The 18286-nt window shown below is 40.5% G+C and overlaps 1 long non-coding RNA gene across 1 annotated transcript; it reads left to right on the plus strand.

Annotated features, from left to right (window-relative positions):
- The first annotated feature begins 347 nt into the window (after positions 1-347).
- LOC116705576 (uncharacterized) lies at positions 348-14781 on the plus strand. The gene is made up of 3 exons (XR_004335963.1): positions 348-490; positions 1354-1359; positions 14771-14781. It is a non-coding gene; the product is annotated as an uncharacterized LOC116705576 (long non-coding RNA).
- The last annotated feature ends 3505 nt before the right edge of the window (positions 14782-18286 follow it).

Below are 18286 nucleotides of genomic sequence, written 5' to 3' on the forward strand. Positions count from 1 at the left end.
TATTTTGTAAAGCAAACATGCCTAAAAGATCTGTCAAATTTATTAGACAAATAAAAAAATATAAACAGCAAATACGTTTGTGTAGACAATCATAAAGGCAATAGCAACACTTGTACCTGAGGGGATATTTTTACCTTCTTCATTTTTGACATTTGGTAGATGAAATCATTCATCAATCATCATTTATTATCTCAAAATATCAATACAACAACTAATGAGTTTTTATTTGAAGCCCTAGAATCCACTTAAAGATTGATGCAGTTCTAATAAGAATGTACAGTTTCCCGATTATTATTTTTTTATTTGGATTATTTTTGCGCATTTTAGGCCTTTATTTCTATAGGACCGCTTAGATATGAAAGGGGAGCGAGGGGGGCGAATGACACGCAGCATAGAGCCGCAGGTTGGAGTCAAACCTGCGGCCGCTGTGTAAAGGACTAAACCTCTATATATGGGCGCCCGCTCTACCAACTCAGCTAACCAGGCGCCCGTTCCCAGATTTTTAAAACCAGTTCCAAGAGCCTTCTTGCCTATAAGTTGGTTCCTTGGGACAGCGAGAAGCTATTTATCAGGGAGGGATTTAAGATGTATCTTGGTGATCTCTAGGTGTAATGCAGAGCCTTATGGGTAAAAAGAGGAATCTTAAAATCAGACTGTTTAATGGGCTCCTGATGCAGAGAGGCTGTTAACAGGAGAGCTGTAAGAACCGCATGCGGTTTTATTGAATATTACCACAGATGCAATTTTCAGCTCTGGTAGTGAGCTATGTGATTGTTAAGTACAGCACAGCGGTAGTTAAGGTGAGTCATGATAAACACTGAAAGGTGTTTCCAAGTCAAATAAGTGGGGACATTTTCTTGATATTCCTTAGCTGAAATAAGCATGTGCACGCTAAATAATCAAAGTGTTAACTGAGAAAGACAATGCATTCTGTGGAATAAAGATAAAAGTACAGTGGTGTTCATTTCATCTCATGTGTGTGCATGCTTGATTAGATCATTTTGGTGTGTGTGTGTGTGTGTGTGTGTGTGTGTGTGTGTGTGTGCGCGCGCTTGAACAGACAAAGACCCTTCCGCGTGTTAACACATGATAAGCTGACATAGATGGGTTTCATCTGGTGTGGGACAGTAGAAAAGTACAAGGAACATAAAAACAGGATGTGAGAAAAGGATTATGAAACCACTGTTACAAGTGTGGTCAAGGTTTGACGAGTTACAGGAAATATGGGTATGCTCCTCCCTATAAGAGGCGACTGAAGAACCATTGGACCAGGAGAGCGCTAAGAGCCATGGACACGCCTGAGCGCCCACAAGGGGCCAGAAGGACCTGGTCCCAGACAACCAATGGGAGAAGACTACGGTCAGAGTAGAGTAGTATATTAATTGTCTCGACTAGGAAATCAAGGCCTATCTGTGGAGATCCAAAGCAAAGTAGACATTGCCTGCACCAATGTGTGTTGCTTCATTACTTGCAAATAAAAAGAGATTAAATGAGAGAAGTTGTTGGGGTTTTAATGACTTCTTCTCAATTAAAAGAACACAACAATACTCTGGCATACCTCTATTTTGTAGTTTTGTCATGAGTAATATATATATATAAGTGCTGCTGGATTTAAATGCAGCGTTTGACAAAATATGTTTTTATTAGGTCATGAATGTGATGTGGGATTGTGGACCTGTTATGAAGTATCTGTTTGCATCCTGTAAATATTACTGATTCTCTTGTATTTTACTAAAAAGAGTCTGACTTTTAGCTGAATAACAATGCATTGGTCTTCTTTATTTGTATCTTTTTGTATTGAGCTGCTATTTCCAGTGTGTTTTGTACATTTACTGTTTGGTTTTTGTCAATTGAAAGCTTGAGGAAGGGTTTTTCATGAGGCTGCATAGACATAGTTTTTGTTCTGTATATTTCTTGCAAGAGAATCTTGCAGTGTCTGTTTATTGCTGTTTATTTAGGTCAGCAAAAATGATGCAAAGCCAGAAAATTAAGAATCACACTCAGATCGATAACTTAATGGGAAAATGAGATACTGCATATTGTTAGACACATCCGCTGTACCTCTCAGAACAAACTAATAACTTATAACTGTATAGTTGTGGAGAAAGCAATGTTTAATGCCCAGTTGAAGAAGTGCACACTGCACTGTATGTATCAAGAAATGTATTAATGCACGAAATAGCACAACATAGACTTTCTGGTTACAGCTATTTGTCAAAAGTAAAACTTGACTACTTTTCTTTAGGGAATAAAGATAGACCCATGAGTAACTGATGCTGGATTTAGGATGAAGCTGGGCTGTAAAATAAAGCCAGCATTGTTACTTTAATTTTTCTTCAGGATTTGAGGATGTTTCATGGACACATATGACTCTCACATCAAGTCACACCACAATCTGTTTCAACTTTGTTCTGGGTTCTTACAAACTTGTTCCTATTTTTGTACTCCATTCAAAGTGATGACAGTGTACTCACCAAAGTAATTGCAGAGATTTAAAGGGTATCTACCATTTATTTATGTTTTCAACGCTATTTTACTGTTTTTGTGTCTAAGTGACTGATGGGAACGACAATTGTTGACACTGGTCAGCAAGATTGCTGCAGTCAACATCGGCAAAACAAGCTACAATATAAGTTAATAGGCCACACGTCCAGCTTGTATTTACCTTCACAAAAGTGCTTGTTTTTCCGCTGACATGCTCAGATTAATATTCTAAGTGTCTGACCACATTATGGAAAGGATCCCTTAAGAATTCCTTCAGAGATGGACCTTTAAAACCTCTTTGAGACCTTTCTGTTCAACCAGAAACAGCTCTGAAGTCGCTAGTGCTAAACCCACCAGACTCCATTTAAAAAAGAAACACTTTTAGCGTGCATTGAGCCAACATATTTTCACATGTAAATCGGTAAACTATGTGTTTATTTCAACCAAAACTAGAGTTGATGATGGTTGGGCAAGTGATCAGATTACCCAAAATGGCATTTCACAGTTTTATTTTGCTTCTGTTGACTTTGAAAAAGTGTATTTTACAACGCTAAAATTACTATTTATTTACATGGAGTCTTTGGGTTTTAGTGAGCGCAATTTTGCGGATGTTTTTATATTTAAAAAAATGATCTTACTCTTCACCAGAAAGGTTGACCTCTTTTTGAAGTTCTTTCCACAATGTCAGACACTTAGAATATTAATCTGAGTCAGCGGCAAAATTAGCACTTTTGTGAAGGAAAATACAAGCTGGACAATTGCCCTATTAATTTGCATTGTAGCTTGTTTCGCCACTGCTGACAACAGCGATCTTGTCCCCGTCAGTCACTCAGACACAAAAACATAGAAAAATAGGGTCCAGGTTTGAAAAAAAAAGCAGTTGCCCTTTAAGGGCGGAGCAACATTGCTACAACAAAGTCACCAGGAGTGAGACAATCAGACAAGTTGTAAACAAGCCGATGCTGAGCGAGTGGGTTCCAGTGTTTTTGGCTTATGACTCGAAACAAAGGAATGCCTACTTCCAATCTCTATGTGCCAGATGCATGAGTCTCACAGCGATGTTGTTTTGGTGCAGGTCCGTGTACGATAGGCAGGTAGCTTGACACCAAAATAGTTGTCATTACAGCACGTGGGTGTGATGTGTGACACCGCACAGTGAGAAAAACCTGGAGGACTCAATGCTTTTTATTGGTTCCTTTTCCATTTTAAGACCAGAGAGAAGTGTGTGTTTTCCAAATGTATCCAGACACATTAGCATAACGCTTAATTAGACAAGAAGTACTTTAGGACCAAATACAGTTTCACCAACTTCTCTGTTTGGAGAATTGAGAGACGGTGACTATGGAACACAGTTGTTGTGACATCCAAATCAGAAATACCCACCTTCTTTGTCCCCAAACCTTTTCTGTGACAGCTGCAGCCCCCTCTTACTCTGAGCACCTTGACAGTGTAAAGGCAAAGAACTCCCACACTGACAGTCATACTGCAGGCATTTCTCTTTTCAAGAAGATTTTGCTGAGACCAGGCTTTGTCGTTGGTTCGTGCAAATTTGATTCTATAGCAAACCCCCCTTTTTTTAGCAACTGCCAACACGTGTCCCCAGTTTCATGCCTCATCTGTGGTATTCTACAGTGTGACTAGTGATGTTTGGCATGTTAAACCTTCTACTTGTTGTGTCGTTCATATCCTTCATGAGGTTTAATGATGCCAACACCTCAGGACCTCTTTGGGAATGTCACCTAAAATCAACACAAAACTGCACGTGTGGAAGTAAAAAACAAAGAGTCTGATTTAAAACTTCTAACCAAAACACATTTACAGACTGTACATTATTTGGGCAATGGCTTTCATCAAACCATTTCCAAAACTCGAGCTGCCAACACTGCAGGAATCACACATCAAGGTCAGGCAATTTAAATCATACAGCAGTTCTGGAATGCATCTTATTTAAGGATGCCAAAATCTTATCCTAATCACTGGATATTTTCCATCAAGCTAGTTTTGAAAACAAACAATTTTCCTCTTTAGCTTCACTGTACTTAATTCCCTCCTGTGTTTGCATGAAATAAAGAATCCTACATATCTTCACATTCACGTTCTATGTTTTATTTTATTGGTTTGTTATAAATACCTGTTTTTTTTGCCACATGCGTCCTGAGCCAGAGCGTCAAAAAGTGACGCCGAGTGTCCCGACCAAGCAAAACTTACGCCAAAATTCTGGATGCTAAAGGAGACTTTTTGCGTCAGTAGTTGATGAAAGTGTTCCGATGTATTTAACTATTCTCGGGGAGCTTGTAGGGCGGAGTCAGCAGGAAGTGAACACTAGGGTGCAGGAATAGATCAGAATGTGTAAAACTAGTAGAAGTCTCACAAATAAGGAGTCGTTTCAAAGGTAACCCTGTCTCAGAAATAGAACAACTGACTGGTGCAGGACAAGAAGACTATAAGTTATTCAAATGTTCTTTGGTGACGCTTGTATAGACATCGTGTGTGTACAGAAGCGGCTCACTGTGTCATGAAAGTTTGTTCCATGTTAAATGAAGCTGCAACTGATCTGAAATCTTTGGACTCGTCATCTTTGTAATTTCCGTCATCATTTCCTGATCTTAACCCCTATATCAGTATGTAACGCCAAAAGCACCTTACCAACTTACCAAACTGACGCACTGGCAGTGAGTTTGTGTACACATCAATTATACATTTCACCCCCAACAGCAGCAGCTTCTTAACCCTTTTATTGTCTTCAGGTCAAATTTGACCCATTTTCAAAAAAGTTTCTCTATCAGACAAATATTCTTTCAAACAAATCCAAAAAAATGACTATTAAGTAGTATTATAAATGATCAGTTCACTACATTTATTTAATTTTATGGCATTTGAAGAATTCTTCTTTTTTTATAAAATAACATTGAGAAAAGTGACAAAAACACCGGGGAAAGCGGTAAAAGATTCTTTAGTTTTTGATTTAGAATTTTGACCCAGAAAAACCAAAAGTTGCATGGTCGAAGGAAGACAACACGAGGGTTAAAGGAGAGAGGAAGTCTGTCGGCTTCATAGCTTGTATGGCTGTAGCAGCTGATGCTGTAACAGTAAGCCTCCTCTTCATCTGCCTCTTTGTGGCACAACTGGTGGAATTAAAAGCATTAGACTGTGTGCAGATAAACGGTGTAGTTGACCTCATAAGCTGGGGTCAAAGTATTAAATCCTCTTTGCCGTGTCTCACTTTGTGAGCAGCAACCTCTCCTTCAACTTGGATTTGTAAAATATTTCTTAATCTTGGTTATAAAACGTAGCGGCGTGCTGCATTTACAAGACTGGGTGTTACCGGAATGGTTGAAATTAGTCACAACTTCACAGGAAAAATTACTTTTTTGGCCATGTTGATTTTATTGGATATTGACAGAATATCTCCGATAATAACAGCGAAATGTTGCTTTGCGTCCTCTTCATTGTCTGTGACTGTTAACTGCATCTGCTGTGCTTCTGTCAGCTTTGATTTCCAATCTCTGCGTTAGGTTTTTTGTGTGAGACACTCATCTGTCCTTTATTGTTTTTCTCTTCCTTTTTCACGCTCAGTAAAAGAATAAATCATTGTTTAAGAGGCTCCTCACGCTGATAATCATGCTCTGCAGTTTTTAAAAACCTAAATACTATGTGATTGAGCACATTATGAATCACCTTGGCGAAGCAGTCTCCAGACACAAAAAGAGAAAACAGTATTCTCTTTCACCCTTCACTCCTCCAGTCCTTAATCTGTCTCTCTTCTTGCTAGGCACAATCATCCATAAACAAATATTGACATTTGTACATTTTACTCAGCCAGCTCACGTGGAACGGATTTATATCTGAACTGAAATACTGAAACCAGAATGTATGAACTTTTTGCAGTATTTGTTTTCTTTGCTCAGTTCTTGTCACTCCCCCGCAAGAACACAACGCTCAGCTCAGTGGGAGACCAGAGGGTGACAATAACAAACTTCCACTCCCCACAGGGACGTTTTCACAGTCTGAACCTGGGGCTTATTACCCCCTCACATTAAAAAAAACAAAAAAAGGTCCATCTATCCATCCATCTTCAGCCGCTTATCCGGTGTTGGGTCAGCGTATATCTACCTGTCTTAAAGAGTCAGATCACTCAAATAAAAAAAATTGAAAGAATTGAAAAAAACTAAATTTTAGGAATGCGGGCTCCTGCATAGCTCAGTGGGTAGAGCGGTCCCCCATACATAGAGGTTTACTCCTTGACGCAGCAGGCCCGGGTTTGACTCTGAGCTGCGACCCTTTGCTGCATGTCGTTCCCCTCTCTCTCCCCTTTCATGTGGAAATCAAATCTATGGATTTGTGTACATGGACACAAATTTCCCATTCGCAAATCCGCTCAAACTAATATATTTGAATTAGAAGTAATGTGACCGGCTTGCGATTGCTGTTATTTCCTAGGACATCATACAAATTGTTGTGCATACGTTTTTGTACAATAAGAATGCGTTGGATGAATGCAGGTGTTTTTTTCCAAGGAAGAAAAAGATGAGCTTATATATGTCTGCTTTGGATTTGAAGTGAAGGTTTTGTTCAATCGAATCCTCTGGACCGACGCACGACGGTGGCGAAATAGGCAGGACTCCGAGGTGTAAAACCCCGGGTGGGAGAGTGGTGGTCGGTCCGTCTCCCGTGTCCTTACGTAGCACTCTCTTTTAACATTTTGCAAATATGCTGAGATGGAGGATGTAGTTCCACTTTTAAGCTGGGAAATGCATTCATCTGAACCACCAAACTGAGCTGTCAGAGGTGCTCACTAAGCTCCCAAAAGTGCCTAGAGATGGAGCAACAATTAACGTTGCCCAGAGTGGCGTCGCCATGGATACGAGTCTCACACTGGCCATGTAGTTCACACTATTCCACTGGGTAATTTACACTGCAAACTTCTGTCCCCAGTGGAAACAGAGTTCTAGACTATTTTAAACTTTTAAGCATGCAAGCCAGTTTTCTGGACTGGCAGGTGAGAGGCCGTTACAATCTCTTACCACCAAACGTCTCTGAGGAGTGAGGTTGCTGTGGCTGTCCTCTGCTGAGTTAGGGAGTCTTTAGGGGCAGCTCAGTAGCTGTGTTTTGACAGCTAATACTGAAATCAGTCATTCATTCATTACATGTTTTTACCCCCGCTACACTCTTTTCTCTTACACAGTTTGTGAAATGCACATAAAGCAGGTTACTCACAAATATGAGTCTCTGTAGGAAATGAAACCGATTTTTACCTGGTTATTCGCATATATGTACATGCAGCCAGCTAGTACAGTAAGTAAGTAAGTAATCACACTACATTACTACGATATCTCCCCTACCCCGATCATATTTTGGGAGTATTGCTTACCCATTTGGATAGTGGTAGTGGGGATGCTCTGTAGTGAGGGCACAGCTTTTCTTTCCTGCTAAAGTAATTTATAAATACTCAAATGTTTAGAGAAGGAAAGCTTACTTAGACTTCTGAAGACCACTTTGTGTTAATATAAGTTCTAGTCAAACTTCGTATGAAATTATTGAGTATTAGGAGACATAATTATACAAAATTACTATTTTCATCTGTGCTGTCACAGCAATACCTTCCTCATCTAAAGTCTTTCTCCTGTAAAAACTTTAGAGCTTAGAGAAGTATTACAGTTATAGATCAGCTGTTTCTGTTAGAAATGTAGCGGGGCATTCTAAACCAGGTTTCTCACATACCTGATGTTTGAGGAATCAGGTTGCTGCAGAAAGCCAACCCTAAACTCTCTAAGTTAGGTGTACATACAGTATATGTAGTATGTATGTATGTGTATGTTTAATGCAGTGTTGCACAAAGCTATGTGGACAATACATTGAATCCCGTTAAGTTGCTTTTTACGTCCATTAAATACGTAAAAATTGTCATATCTTCTAACATTTAACACAAAAAGATTGTGTGCTTGAGTTATACGTTTGAGATGTACCCATGACACCTGTTGCACACAGCTGCAGTGGGCTAGCCTAGAAGTCTAGACGCACCCTAGCGGCAGCAAATGTAATTCGCAGCCAGGGTCGGTCTAGCAACTCTCCGTTGGCTTACGAGCTGAAAAAAACAAATTATGGTCAGGCCAATCACATCGTGTACAGAGTCGAAGGTGGTGGTGGTTTTGACGTAATGACGGCAGAATTGCGACGGTTCTGCGTGAATTCCCCTATTCAAATAGAGCAAAGAACGGTACTGAAGTCATGCTTAAAAAAAGAAGATGTGTTCAGAGTTTTGCCGACTGGATACCCTAGACATTTTCATCCATCAACCAGCGTTGCTCTGTTTGGCTGCTGCCCTGTCCTATTGCGTGCAGAGGGAATTTAAAAGACAACCGTTTATCCCGCCGCTCAAATTGAGACCAGCCAATGGGGAGTTCCCAGACCCAACATCTTGATTTGGGTCTGGCCTGTCAGACTAGTGGGCCAGACAGAAGCACCATTGTGGACTCCAGTATCTAGTCCTCATAATAAATCAATGACCGCGTCTCTCACCAAACATTAGTGAGACTCAAGATCGGAGTTGAGAAATGTTGGTGGTATGACAGAACACATTTTGGAAAATGAGTCCCCTGATGCACAGATTTGTAGAGAATCAATGAGGGACGGTAAGCTGAAATGTTTCAAAACCCCATTTATTTTAGACCCTTGTATTTGGTGCTTGAACAATATGAAGCCCTTGCATGAGAAGGCAAATTCCACCACCTTCATCCTTCAGTGAGCTTTGTATGGATTTGCCTTTCCAATCAATACCGAGGCCCTGACATATCCGTCTAAGGTCCTGAATGCTATAAAAAGAGTGAAAGAAGTTAGATAAGGTGTTTTTGTCTAGTCAATGGTATGAAATTGGAAATGGGCTATGACACCCATTTATCAACCCCCAAATCTCTATATTGTCTCATTGAACGGTGTACAACTGAAATACACATACACACACACACACACACACACACACACACACACACACACACACACACACACACACACACACACAGGGCATGCAAGGAATTGGGCCTCAGGAGATCATTTGAGTGTTTTGAAAGATGTACTCGATTCATTTTTTACTTAGTCCCATGACAGAAACATTTTATTACACTGTGGGTGTGGTGGTATCCTTGCTTGACTTCACACTCACAAAAAAATAGAAAAGAGGTGAAAGACTAAAGTGAATTTTAGCTGCTAAAAAAGGTTGGCCAGAAACTCCAGGAGGAGAAGCACCTATGCTTGACCTAGTGCGTATGTGACCTTTGACTTTCCATATGCCGACACCTCTGATGACACAGAAGTTCACTGTGGACCCTGTCCTCCCTTGTTTCTAAACTTGTGCAGTTATTATCTATTGTATTCGTATTAGTATGCTATACATAGAGAAAATCATTCTGTCAGAAGAACTGACACATTTTGGTTCAGATTTCCACATCTTCACTCATAAGACTATTCATACAGGCCACGCCTATTTTTCACCATTGTTATGCCATTTTTTTGCAAAACATTTTTCACCTCTGCTACAAATCTTCATCTAGATTAAGAATGATTGGTTTCCGATATTCTTGACATTGACGGCTTAACGCTAACTTTCCTAACTGTCATTTTTATTTGGATCATGCTAGTGAATGGCTGTGATATGAAAAATCAATCTCAGATCTTTTCAATGCCTTGAAAAGTATGAGGGTTACATTTATTTACTCTATGCAGGCGATTTATCTACTTTAAAGACGTTTCCGAGCCCAAGGACAGTAGGGAAAAACATCCATAATGTTCCTGGGCAAGAAACGAACGATTGGCATTGTAGGAGGTTTTATAGCAGCTTTGAGGACATTGGGAAGTGAGCAAGGTCATTACCCACACTCTTTCTTTAAGTAGACATTTTCTCATGCTGTAGGTAACCAAGGTCTTGCTCAGTCAGAGCACAATGTCTGAGACGGGCATGAAGGTGTTCAATATGAACAGGCAGGCCCGAGAGAAGATTAGGGGTGGAAAAAGTCAAAGGTTGAATCCAGTACGAGTACAGAGAGATGTGTGGAAGGGGTGCACAGGAAAGAAAGTGTGAGGACAGAGGAATGAGTTGACATTGAAAGCAAAAGAAAGGAAAAACAGAAAAAGCTTTCTTTCTCCCATTTGGTTTTACCTTTACGCAGATATAAAGGGCTTTTTCTCTTTTGTTTTTTTAATAGTGAGAATAATTGTCCTGCAGCACCTGCAAAAATATTTATGGCTGTGTGGTAATGAGGATAAGTAGAGGGTAGAGATAAGGAACAGGAAGATTTGTCCTGTGTTGAATATTTAAAAAAAGGGAAACAGTGAGGAGGGAGTAAATTAAAGTGACATGTAGAGAAATAGAGAAAGAGCGATGGTAATGAGAAACAAGAGCGTACTGTTGCAGGAACTGAGGTTGCCATGGAGGACAATGGCTGGCTGATCACAGCAGTAGGACAATAAAACAGCACTTAGACCACTACAGTTATAAGTGTATCCAAATTATGTTTAAAGTCATGAGAGACAGATATAATTGGTTTTATGCAAGCAATAATAACGTTTTATTATATATGGATGTTGGTTTCACATTATCAAGTACTGATATTCAGCAGAAGTTATTCAAATGAATGCAACCAGGCTTTTGCTGCTTTTAAAAATCTGGTGTTCAGGGAACATTTAGCTGCACAGAAAGCAGTGAGTTCAACACACCACAGCAGCAACAGCCTTCCAAAAAGCATCTCTACAAAATACTGGATGAACAAAAAATTACTAATACACCTTTCGGATTATTAAAAGTAAAATCTTCACAGGGACTTGTTCCATAAAGTCAGACGTTGACTATTGTACGACAATCTAACAAATCGTCACGCTTCAGTAGTCAACGCATTCTCATGAACAGGTCCGTTTGATCCATCCATCCATCCATCTATCCATCCATCCATTCTTCCATTCATCCATTCATCCATCCATCCATCTATCCATCCATCCATTCTTCCATTCATCCATCTATCCATCTATCCATCTTCATCAGCTTATCCGGTATCGGGTTGCGTGGGCAGCAGCTCCAGCAGGGAACCCCGAACTTCCCTTTCCTGATCCACATCAACCAGCTCCGACTGGGGGATCCCAAGGCGTTCCCAGGCCAGGGTGGACATATAATCCCTCCACCTACTCCTGGGTCTTCTTTGAGGCCTCCTCCCATCTGGACGTCCCTCCACCTAGTCCTGGGTTGTCCTCGAGGCTTCCTCCCAGCTGGACGTCCCTCCACAATACATTCTCACTCCCATCTCGTAAAATACGGATGTTTGGTACATGACGGAAAGGAGACCTTTGCCGTCATATCAACACGCGCCCTGGTCATATATGTACCATCATACGGGAAAGGAGACCTGACCAAGCGGGTGTTATGAGAAGGTAATGGTCTCCTTTACCGTCAAATAACAACGACAAAGGCACCTGACCTTTCAAATTTAGAATATTTAACAGGTTTGCCTCGGGGAAGACTCCTCCTGGGTCTTCCCTGAGGCCTCCTCCCAGCTGGACGTGCCTGGAACACCTCCCTAGGTAGGCGCCCAGAAGGCATCCTTACCATTTGATATCCTAAGAAAATGTATGCACACCAAAACGCATGATATCATACAAAATTAGGATTAGCCGGCTGGTCACGTGACACCGGGTGGTTACGTGATGCTGGCTGGCTTTGTGCTCCATGACTACAAGCAGCAGTTGTTAGTTATTTAGTTAGTTGTTAGTTAGTAATTTAAGCTGCTACAGACCTCCGTCACAGCTCGGCCGTATCAGCAGCATTTAGCAGGTGTGTTTAGCAACATTGGGTGACTTTGAGCCGGGTAGAGAGCACCGCGAGCTTCCACTCATTTCTGCGGAGATTACAGTTCAAATAGTCCGCAAAATATGAGCATTTTGCCGCAATGAAAATTAAGATTAGGAAAAAGATTGTGGTTTGGATTAAGACACTCCCAAAGAGCACACTTTCCTGGGTGCAAGTCTTTAGTTTCCCTTGGGAAGCAAACTCCGCTCCCTGGCTTTAATGTCCTGTATGGTAACGGCCACCCATCCCCCCCCCCGCCAACCACCTCCATACAGTGGACTTCAATGTGGATCATGCAGCAAAAACAACAACGTGGAATGCTTAACTCTTTGTAGCTTTTTGAACAAATGGTTCATGAGAACAGGCTGCTGAAGTTCCCTGGCTACTTACTGGAAATCTTTAATAAAAACTGGAAATCTTTAATTAAAAACCAACGTGCAATTACATCTCTTCACACAGCAGCCATTTTAACTTGGCGTAGCAGTAAAATCACATGTGTGACTAATGTAATTAAGTATGCCATTGAGCTTTGTCAATGAGCAAATGATGCAGAGTACCAAGGCCCTGGAACTGGCACACATGGATGCAAGTATGATTTTACAGTATGACATGTTACAATGTCATCCATGAAAAAGACCTATAAATATAGTAAGGCTACGGAACCCCCATCCCTAGTCACCACACTTACTTTCTATATTTATTGTGTATTCTGTATTAATGTTTAATGTGTTTGTCTGTGTAGGTATGCACCTTTCACCAAGGCAAATTCCAGGTAAGTGACTTATTGTGACAATAAAAACTTTTCATTACTACCTTTTCATTTTTTACATTCATTACTACCAATCTTTTTATTCTTCTGTTTTACTGATAAAATGCAGCAATGATATATAAATAAAGCACTATAAAGGTTTCTTTGGTCTTTAAAAAGTCTGCTTTCTCATTTCTTACCCTTCTTCTTTCCAATCTGCAAATAAACATTCTTTACAGACATTTTGACTTGTCTTAGGAAACACGCAGGTGTAACTAATGCCATCAGCTATGGCTGTGGTTTCATTTAAGTCAGTTTATTTATATAGCACCAAATTAAAAATGGGTCTCAGACGGCTTACTACTAAGCCATGTCAGTGAGCCATCATGCAGAATACTAAGACACTATGGAACCTGTGGTGGGATGCAGCTATCATCATTGATATCGGCTAAAGGATGTCGTTGAAGATCTAATACGACTAGGGCTGGGTACAGAATTGCCTCTTTAGTATTGAGTATTGAAAAATGCCTCGTCATCCAACATTAAATTTCAATATGTTAGGAGCCAATAAGCATGCACCGTGTTTTTACCAAGATCTAATATGGCTTGTGATTGGCTTTCTATGATTGGTTACACGTCATAGAGGCATGCAGGAAAACCTCTACAATACGCACATACAGGGCTCGCATAATAGGAAATGATGAATAAATAAAGGATGTGTGGCATATTGTAATTTCTTTTGGTTAAAATGGATTTTAAAAATATAGTTGCTCAAAACAAAGTTTTAAAAAGTCAATTTTACAAACATCACAGTCATCAATCATTTTTTTCTTGACTGGCATCAAGCAAACCCCAACTCTGTCAGTGTGTCATTTACCAGCAGCCCTTTCCTATTGTAGAAAGCATGCAAACTTTTTCAAACTGTTATTTTAAAAGGAGTCTGAAAATCCTTCTTTTTCTCTCACTTAATCTGTCACTCACCCACCCACTCGCACTTTCCCTTTGCTGCCCCGCAGAAAGCCATACAATCCCCATGTCCTGTATGTGTGCATGTGCACCCACGTCTTTGTGACACAGGTTCCACCATACAACTTTGACCAACTTATCTTTGAGTTAGGTAGGGCTGTGTTCAAGTCCACATTTGTTGAGTCCAAGACAAGTCCAAGACCAGGAGTAGTCGAGACTGAGTCCAAAAAGGTTTGAGTCCAAGTCAAGACCGAGAAAGAAAGAATCAAATTAGGCCACATTATTTAATTTAGGTACAATAATTTCACTTAAGTCACTACATATGAGATATGGAGTTTTAATTCTGGTGTACTCAATTTCGACGATGTTCCGCTTATGGGATTGTTCAGGTGCAGCTGGAAATTCCACTGGATGTCTTACCTTCCGCTTTCTTGGTGTTAGCATTTTATACTCCAGTGGATTTATAGTTACCTGGTCCTCAGATCTCTGCAGGGTAAATCCAGACAGCTAGCTAGACTATCTGTCCAATCTGAGGACTATGGTTACCTGGTCCTCAGATCTCTGCAGGGTAAATCCAGACAGCTAGCTAGACTATCTGTCCAATCAGAGTTTTCTGTTACACGGCTAAAACAGTCTTTGAACGTACACGTTTCACAAAAACAAGTTCCTTCCCAAGGCTATTTTGCAGAGGCTCCGTTGCAAGACGATTGTGATTGGTTTAAAGAAATGCCAATGAACCGGAGCATGTATTTCTTCCATCCGAGAATGCTGTGGACTAACCAGAACTTTCTCTGCAAGACTAATTCTGGTGTAACCACATTCGGGACTGCCAATTGAATATGTAACAAATAACAAGCAAAGGTGTCACTAAAAAACTGATATGTTCCCATTCTTGAGCTTAGTACTGGACTGAAGAATCCATAGCACAAAGTGCTCTCTGACATTGTGTCTGATGCCAAATTGAAAATGATTAAAGCCTGATGATTTAAGGCATATGAAGCAGCCAGGCATATACTGAGGACCAATACCAATGCCTGTTTTCTCAATGATTTCATTAATGGTTTTGTTTTGAAGGAGGATGTTACTCCAGAACATAAGCTTATAGTGCTGGTCTTGATCGAGACCCATTAGAATATTTGGCCAGTCCAAAGGCCGAGTCCGAGACAAGTCAGAGACAATAGAAAAACGTCTTGAGTCCACACTCTAGTGCTACGGCCCTGGAGTTAGGGGTTTGGTTTAGCCACTGTGAGCCTCATGGGCTAGGGTCAGATCTATAAATAGTTTTATTTTATTACAGAACTGGTCACCAGGAAGCTGACTCCATAAGCATCAAGTATAGTACCGATTGTGTCTATTCTTTCATATTCTGTTGCTGACTGTTGAAAAATGACTGAATTGTTCAGTATTTTTTGTAAGTTTGCTTTCAAATGTTCTAAAAAAAACAACATCTCAATGAGACAATCTAAAGCAACTATTTCAGGAAAGGGGGTCAAGGATCGAATGAAATATGAAGGGAGTGATAGAAGAAACAGAAGGAGGAAGAAGAGAGGAAAGAGATGTAGTCATGTGGAGGATACCCAGAGCCAGCTGGTGACAAGCAGCAGTGACTCTGACCTAATCTTAATTAAGATCTTCCTCCAGACACTCCTTTTTTTCCTACCCCCTCTATGGCTCATCCGTTGTCTGTTGTGTGGCTTTCGTATGTCGAGTAGTTCTGGTCCATAAAATCTCTTAGTTTCCAAACTAAAAACTTTTGTTTCATTTGTCAACATCCAGCCAAACGCTCTCTTGACATATGGTTAAGGTTAGGGTATACTCACTTTCTCCATCACAAGGTTTTAATCAGGGCCTAAAATTCAACCAGAAAACACTTTGAGACCCATAGTCTGAGTGGGAGCTTGGTCCAGAAATATCAGTGATAAAATAAAGCTATGAGATTTCTAGGAATTCTGAACTGACCTGCAAATATAAGGCATTCCCATACAGTATCTACATATACTCTTATAAGTCTTGCATTGAAAATGTTACTTGAGTAAACGTATGTGTATATGTAAGTATCATCAGGCATCATAAAGGTACATCAGATACATCAGGTACATAAAGTATCAAAAGTAAAAGTACTTCATGCCAAGAAATCCTCACATTGGAACCCCCCCCACGGTTTTGCTTTGGATTACTTTAATTCATTTAGTCTTTGCTTCCTAACCCATTACACACGCCCATTACATCCAAACTACTGATGGATCGTACTCAATTGAAAGGATTGGGTAATGTTTGATTACTTTACTAAACATGGTTAACCATCCTTAGTGCATTTGGTTTACCTTGAGTTATGGTCTTAACCCCGAGCCATGACAATATTAACCAACGTGACGAGTTGGCGAGTATCACCTGAATGCTTCATCTAACAATTGATTGTGTAGCATGTGGGTTGTGGAATACTGAGGGAAAAGTATTCGGAGCTGCATTTGAAGGAGTCTTTGAAATGGGACAAGCCCCATCAGCTTGTTGTTGTGCACTCAGCCAAGAAATTCAGACTATGGAGGATTTGGCCCGTGAATTAGGACACGGTGTCCGTCTCATGTTGTCTGCATCTGGTATTCTGATTGATCTTTTAGTCCTTTATTTTTATCTAAGATTTCTTCGACGTTGTCTCTGCTCTGTCCTCGAGTCTGCGTCATCCCACCACCATGTTGTCTCCCGTTCCCCCCCCCCCCTTCATTGCATCCTAACTCCCGCGGCCTCCCACTGTACACATGCTGAACATCCACACTAACTCCCCAGACCTCTCAGCCAACAACCTGACAGTAAATAGAAAATGACTCATATGGATATCAATCCTCCTCATATGAGCACGCAGCCCGAGCTTCTTTCGTCTATACAATTACACTGTTGAAAGCCTTCACGCTGACAAACTGCTCAAGGAGCAAGGAGGAAAAGAAGAAGGAAATCCAATTATGTGAAATGTGAGAGAGGGAGGAGAAAAGGTGTCGCGCAAATTTGCTCCACAGACGGCATGTATTTGTTTAAACATCCAAGTGTTTCAAATGCTTGTCAGTCTGTTATGTGAACTCTGGAAAAAACAGGACAAGACACAGCTGACAGACTAATATTATGTTTTAAAAATAATACTTCTAGTATAACTGCTATGCAACTGGCTATGGGCCTGGTAGATTTCTAGTGTACACAATATATTGACTGCTGGTGTCCTACCAGTAAATACTATCGGGTTGGTATGACATTCCATGAAAACCTTGTATGGTATCCTATGAAATTACAGTCACTGGACGACTGGTTAAGTAAAGCGGTGTTTATAGTTTATGTATTTAACTGAGAAAAGGTGACTGTGAGCCGGGCGCGGGGCACCATAATGTCACGGCCTTTTCAGCAGCCGTTGAAGTTGAGTTTAGCCCACAAAAGGTGATTGTTCTGTGGCAACAACAGTTAAGTTTAGACACCAAAAGGACTTGTTAAGAATAGAAAAAAGATTGTAGAAAAAAGAAACACCCATCCCCTTAAAGATCCCATGGCATTAGAATTTCACTTTATGAGGTTTTTTAACAGTAATATGCGTTCCCCCAGCCTGCCTATGGTCCCCCAGTAACAAGAAATGGTGTTAGGTGTAAACTGAGCCCTGGGTATCCTGCTCTGCCTTTGAGGAAATGAAAGCTCAGATGGACCAATCTAGAATAAAGGATATCTCATTGTGGGACTGGCTCTAGTGGCTGGAATTCTGCACCAAGGTTGAATTTTGGGAAAGAGACTTCAGATACAGTACTAGGGGACCACTAAGGTCTATATAAAAGAGACTTCAGATACAGTATTAGGGGACCACTAAGGTCTATATAAAAGAGACTTCAGATACAGTATCAGGGACCACTAAGGTCTATATAAAAGAGACTTCAGATACAGTTTCAGGGGACCACTAAGGTCTATATAAAAGAGACTTCAGATACAGTATTAGGGGGACCACTAAGGTCTATATAAAAGATACTTCAGATACAGTATTAGGGGGACCACTAAGGTCTATATAAAAGAGACTTCAGATACAGTATTAGGGACCACTAAGGTCTATATAAAAGAGACTTCAGATACAGTATCAGGGACCACTAAGGTCTATATAAAAGAGACTTCAGATACAGTTTCAGGGGACCACTAAGGTCTATATAAAAGAGCCACTAAGGCAATGGATGGACACTCATCTCCTGAGTGAAAGTCTTGAGCTTTTCAACTTCTTCCCGGACACGACATTGAAAAGA

Source organism: Etheostoma spectabile, chromosome 17, assembly GCF_008692095.1.
Source record: "Etheostoma spectabile isolate EspeVRDwgs_2016 chromosome 17, UIUC_Espe_1.0, whole genome shotgun sequence".
NCBI classification, from domain to species: Eukaryota; Metazoa; Chordata; class Actinopteri; order Perciformes; family Percidae; genus Etheostoma; species Etheostoma spectabile.